Raw genomic sequence first — 7,070 nt, forward strand, 5'->3', positions numbered from 1 at the left:
ATCAATTAACAAATTCATTTATGACGTGCCGCTATCCTATTAGCTACCCTAATAATTAATTAAACTAATTAAAAAAATCAAATCCACCCAAAAGACCCACCCATTAAAGTGACCCAAATCTTTAACCCATCTTTTATCCCCAATTCCTTTAACCTAAAAATAACATACGCTCCAATCTAAATCTCCTCTCTTCTTCCTCAATTGAAGCTCACCGAACTCAAACTTTCTGGCCAAATTTCCTCTCTTCTTCATCTATCAAAGCTCACCAGAACTCAAGTAAGAATTTTTGTTTCTTCTGGCCAACAATTTGAAGTTGCCACTCTTCTTCAGTTTCTTCTCCTCAACAATGTCGACATCTTCTTCTGTTTCTTCTCCTCAACAATTATAGTCCCATACATGTAAGTGGGGATTGAGTGCAAAATGTTTTACTGCTACGACCATTGAAAATGGTGGACGCCGATTTTACAAATGTCGTCGTCTTGGATCAAACTCTTGTGGTTATTGGAATTGGTTCGATGAAAAACTCCCACCTCATGAATCAATGATGATTCATAATCAAAAAGTTAAATTGGATTCTATTCGTAAAAATGATGTAGTATGGTTTGTGTTACATTAGTATTATTAGTCGGTTAGGTTAGTTTAGTGACTTGATATTGTTGTCAAATGAAAGAGATTTGCATATTTGAAATTTGCAGTTTGATTGTAATGAATTTTTTTTTGCAGAATTGTTATTTTGGTGTTATGGTGTTATGTAATGAACAATCTTTTTACAAAATTTTATATTATTTGTTAGCGTAAAAATGTTGTATTAGAAGTTTGACAAAATATGAAGAATATTTTGCTTTAAACTATACCAATACTTTAGTTCTTTGAATCCTATGACTGCTGCTCTTCTGGAAGAGTTAAGTTGTGAAAATGGTTGGGGATGTTAAGGTTTTGAATGCACTTGATTTTGCAAAAATTCAATGGTATCACTAATGCCTTTACAAGTATCCATAGGATCTGAAAATGATCCTTACAAATGTGTATCATCCAGAACCATAGTCCATATATGCATCCCAAATTAGCAGGCCATAGAAACTCTAAAATCAAGTTCATATATGTATCATCAAGTCTTTGTTTGATCTTTATTCACAAATTCATTAAGGGTAAAGTGTATGGAGACCTTACTCCTACCTCGTAGAGATAGAGAGGTAGTTTTCGATAGACCCTCACTAGTAAAGAAGCAAATCTTTGTTTTACCATTCCATGGAAAAGAAATAATAAGTGGGCTGAAGATACATATGGACAGTGACAACAAGACCTGTGCATATACCATTATCCATGTTATGCCAGAGAGCTAAAATCATGAATTGCTGCTCAACCAAGTGAGCTAATACTACGCAACAATAAAGATGAAAGTTATAATGAAATTGATTTCACAAAGAAAAAACTTATGTGACACATTCTGCACTCCAACATACATTCTGCACTCCAACAAGACATAAGATTTATAAGATAAACGTACTTTCAGCCCACAAAATGACTAGTGTAATTCCATTACGAAACACAATAAACTTATGCCGCAGAAACTGAATAAACTGATTCCAGAAAATAGAGAAAACATACATTCTGCACTCCAACAAGACATAAGATTTATAAGATAAACATACTTTCAGCCCACAAAAATATTCATGGCCAGTCACAAAACATAAGAACACAAAATGACTAGTGTCAATACTGAAACGACCAGCTTCAGGACTGATTCACAAAAACAAAATAAAAGTTTTCATTGTGCATTTACATAACCAACAAAAATCACTGCATAATGCATAATTGTCATTCCAAATGCTTGCCTCTCTTTGGATTCAGTTTTCCAATCTTTTTCTCTTTTTCTATTGCCAACTGATTTGAGGTCACACATGATTTGCCTTTCCAAGTCAACTTTCTTGGTGAGTATGGCAGGTTGGTAGGCATACTTACACCACTCTCATCACCCCTGAAGTTAATCTTCCTTGATCCTGTTGGTAGTTGATGCAACTTCTTCATTTGAAGCTTAGTTTTAGCTTCAGATATTGCTCTAGGCCTAATTATTGCTGTCTCATTCTCATCCTCACTTTCAAGCTCATCTTCATCAATAAATGCAACATTTTTGTCCTTTGCTTTCCTCTTTAAATTTGAAGGACCAGCAACTTCAATACTTGGTTGGCTTGTCTGACACTAGGAGATGGTACAAATCCAGGAATTGACATGAAGACAAATTCTTGACTTGATTGTGGTGCTGACAGTGGCACATCTGGAAGAACTTGTGCTCTTCTTTCAAGCTGAACAAATTGACATAGTAGTTAGACTATTAAATAAACAATGTAACAAATGACTAACTAAGGAATAATGAATTTACCAAAGGACAATTCCTTTTATTGTGACCTGGTGCACTGCAGTGACCACATGACATTTTCAGTCCTTTTCTACTTTTTGACCATAATCCCTCCTTCTTTCTTGCTTCATCCTTTTCCCTTACTCTCTTAGTTTTTGGTCTACCAACCATTTTATGTACTTCTGGTGGCTCCATCGCATGAGAGGGATACACTTTCCAGAATCTTTCACCCCTAACTGGTTGAATTTTATGTTGGTACACCAACATATAAGCCTCTTTTGAATACCACCAATTCATCTCATCCAGTGGTTCTTTTTTATCATGTTCTAAAGCTTTAATGGCATGAGGACATGGTATTCCTGTCAAATCCCATGTTCTACATGTACATTTCTTCCTAACAAGACTCACAACATGTCTATCAACACCCTCAGCCACCTCATAACCTAGGTCTCCATTAGATTGAACATGACAACCATGTGCAATGATTTTGTAATCCTTATAAAGATCCATAGCATATGGACTGAAATCTCTTGTCTATTTTTTACCCTCCTCTTCGAGATCTTTCAACCTATTCATAACCTACACATAACATAACAATGAAATATTTATATATACATATATAAACATAGTAAGATTATATTATATCAAGTAGTTATGAATAAACATAGATAATACCTTGATTCTAATATCTTCCAACATCTTAATTACTGGTTTTGACCTTGCTTCCAAAATCCATTTGTTGAATGACTCAGTAAAATTATTTTCACATGCTTGATTCTTGCAAATTGTGTCAAAATAGGCCCTGCACCAGTGTTGTGCAGGGTACCATAATAGATCTTCAGGAGCTTGTTCAGACATGGAGCCCATGGTTTTTAATTGATCTTGAAATTCCTCTACATATGTACTCCAAGCAGACCACCGCAATAATTTTTTCATCTCTACACCTCTCCAAGTCTTGGCCCAATTGGCTTCTATGTGCCTTACACATCATCTATGATGTGCTTTTGGAAGCAACTGACCAACAACACCAATCAACCCCTGAAACAATAAACAACAAAACAAGTAAGTAGTTCAATTGTATACAAAAGAAAAATCAGAAAGTGAAAAAGAAATTAACAAATTATTACCTTTTGCATATCAGACATAAATGTGAATCCTTCTCCATCTTTTAGATCTAATGAATTTCTCAACAACTCAATGAACCATTTCCATGTTCTGGTTGTTTCTTTATCCACCACTGCCCAAGCAAGTGGATAGAAATGCTTCACTGAATCTTGTCCAAGGGCAACCAACAATATTCCCTTACACTTCCCTTTTAAAAATGTTCCATCCAGCCCTATAAATGGCCTCAGATCAGCTCTCCATCCATTTTTCAAAGCTTGAAAGCAAACATACATTCTTGAAAATCTNTCTCCATCCATTTTTCAAAGCTTGAAAGCAAACATACATTCTTAAAAATCTTCTTTTTCCTTGTTCCAAAGCATCTTTAGATATGTTTATCACCACATCAGAACCAGGATTGCTATCCCTCAATTCTTGAGCATAAGCCTCCAATTTGTTAAAATCATCAATAAAACTACCCTCAAGTTTCTCCAAGATAAGTCTTTTAACCCTCTTCATCTTTGAATAACTGATATTGAGGGAAAAGTGATCATCTTCATCCTTCCTCATGTCTTTCACTTTGTACTTGGGGTTATTCTGAACCTTGTTCTTGAAGTAGTGTGCTAAAGCTTGTTGAGTAGCTCTTCTATTCTTAAAGGCTTCCTGACATGTATGTTTTGTTTCTAAGGTCTTAATTTCAAATCCTTGACCTTTCTTAACTTCTGATATTAGACACAAAAAAGGACAACCAATATTACACTTATATCTAAGTCTGGTAGAATCACTCTTCACAACTCTAAGAACCCTCTTCCTAACAATTGAATAATAACTCACAATTCTTTTAGCTTCATCAAGATTCTTGAAGCTCATACCCTTTTCTTCTAACTCCAAAAAATTGTCTAGTTTCTCAGTTACTTCTCTTTTTTTTCCCTCCTAAAAAATTCCAACTCATCACTATCATGATCACTAGCAAAAGGTTCATTTTCACCCTTCTCTTCCTCACTTGATTCACCATCAGTTACTGCATCTATTGTCACAAGACAAGCTTCATTAAGTTGATTGATATCATCATTAATTACGGTATCTACTTTAATAGGGAGAGATTCATTCAGTTGGTTGTTGTCACAATTAGTTACTGCATCTACTGTGATAGGGTAAGGTTCATTAAGTTGACTGATGTCAAGAGCTGGGACATAATCTTCACCCTCCTCAACAACAAACAATTGAAGTTGAAGCACATTAGATTGAGTAGACAATACATTCTGTAGTGTTCTAATTCCTGAATCACCCTCTACTAGATAATACTTATTAGAAGGCCCCAAACATAACAATTGTTTCACCTTACTAAAACATAATTGTTCAGTGTATTCTGAACAAAGGTCTATATATGATAGCAAATCTGGATCATACTCCTTCCATATATGAGTCAATTTTTTTAATGTAATTAACTTGAGGAGTCAGGGCCCACTTGCCCTCATAGTTAAAGACCACATCAACCTTTTCATCCATTATTTGAAGAAAGTCACATGACAAATATAAAAAAAGAGAAAGTGACTTATTAGAAAACAATAAAGAAAACAACAAACAAGGAATCTACCAATATTTTATGAGAAGACAAAGGGGATAGGGACCACATGTTATGTCTATTAGATTAGATAGAGAATGTAACACTAACAATAAATAAATGCATTTAGGTATGACATACCTAACAAGAAAGCATGGAAAACAGAGAAAAATGCACGAAATGTATGCCGAAAAAGATAAAACTTTCAACTTGAGACAACATTATTAAAAGATAATAAATCGAGATAATAACGAAAACATAAAATAATGTATCTTCTAAAAACAACTACAACAAGCATATACCACATGTAACAACATAAAAATGTAAATATACATCAAATTATAACAACATTAGAGTCCGAAACCGTAACTGAAAATACTAAAAATAGAGAAATTCTTACCTGAGTAGGTGAGGATATTAATCCGCAACAGCTCGAAGAACAGAAACTTCAAATTGTTGGCAAGAACGATTGAGTTCCGGTGAGCTTCGATTGAGGAAGAAGAGATGAAATTTGAAGAGGATGAGCGTAAAATTCTTTTTAGGTTAAAAGTTTTGGGACTGGATATTGGGTTAAAAGGTTTGGGTAATAATGGGTTAAAAGATTTGGGTTATGGGTGGGTCTTTTGGGTGGGTTTGATATTTTTAATTAGTTTAATTAATTATTAGGATAGCCAATAAGATAGTGACACGTCATAAATGAATTTGTTAATTGATGTTATTATTTAGGCTGTTAAAAATAAGGGCAAAATAGAGCCTAAAGGTTAATGTCAAGGGCATTTTAGGCCCGAAAGGTAGAAGAAGGGTATATTTGTTCCAATTCGCATAGTTAAAGGGTATTTTAGGCCCTTTTCCGTTTAAATTTTAAAATTCGAAATGTATCATATAAATTGGACCGGAGGAAATAATAAATTTTACCGAAAAAAAGTCATGCGGAGAGAAGTTCTATGTGAAAATTGTTTGGCTGAAGCTTAAAAGTGAGGGGAAAGAGTTGGGTGGGACACATGGTAAGTATTAGTAGGCACAATAGATGATGTAACCAAAGTTAATTATGTCAGAAAGTTTCAAAAAAGTCATAAAAGTTGCAACAAGTTGAACATTAGAAGCTATAAAATGAAAGTAAAGGACAAAATAATCCTCAAACTATTGTAGTAATTCCGGGAAGCACACATTGATGGAGACGTGTGTGCTATTCCCCTTTCTTATATGAAATATTTGTTACACTTTGTAGTATTTATATAACTTATTTGGAACATGCATAATTAATTTAGGTATAAAATATGAAAATTTATGTATTATTTTATGTAAGATAAAAGATGAAATAACTGAAATATAAATAAGTAATACATAAATAAATATTCATTATTAATATTTACATAAAATTACAAGTAAAAGGAATTAAAAATGGAAATTAAAGAAAAGGATGTTACCTAGGTTCGAAACTGGGACCTTGAACATAAAAAGTGAACCTTTGGCCAGTAAGCTAAGCTGCTTTGATGAGGAAAGCTCACAGCTGAAGCAACCATGTTGACGGCCAGCTGTGTGCTATTCCCTCTAATTTAATAATTAATTTTATTAAGAAATTAAAATAGGTCATTAGTAAGTTTATTAGACAGTAAAATGAAACATTGTCATTTGATAATAATAATAATAACAATTTTATATTTTAGTAAGTAATTAGTAAGTTTTATTAGAAAGTAGTAAAGTAAGTAAAATGAAACATTGTCATTTGATAATAATAATAATAATAATAATTGTGATGACCCGGAAGGTCATTTTTGGAAATTTTGAACTATTCGTTTAACTTAAGTTAATTAATCGATAGTTAGTGGGTTAAAGTGATCATTTATTAAAGACTCTATACCACTTGACCATGGGTTAAAATGAATTAAATTATTTGGGGTTTAATATTTGAGTCATAACTGAAAAAGGAAAATAAGAAAAGGGCGTAGGGTTTCGGCATCGTGAGTTTCGATCTGCTTCAGGTAAGTCATCAAAATTGCCAACATCTTGTTGTATTGTATATATTGATATGAACTATATTAATGTTAT

At 33.3% G+C, this 7,070-nt stretch overlaps 1 pseudogene; it reads right to left on the bottom strand.

Annotated features, from left to right (window-relative positions):
* Positions 1–1,523: 1,523 nt before the first annotated feature.
* Positions 1,524–5,283, bottom strand: LOC125859643 (uncharacterized; annotated as a pseudogene).
* Between the last annotated feature and the right edge of the window lie 1,787 nt (positions 5,284–7,070).

Source organism: Solanum stenotomum, chromosome 3, assembly GCF_019186545.1.
Source record: "Solanum stenotomum isolate F172 chromosome 3, ASM1918654v1, whole genome shotgun sequence".
Lineage (NCBI taxonomy): Eukaryota > Viridiplantae > Streptophyta > Magnoliopsida > Solanales > Solanaceae > Solanum > Solanum stenotomum.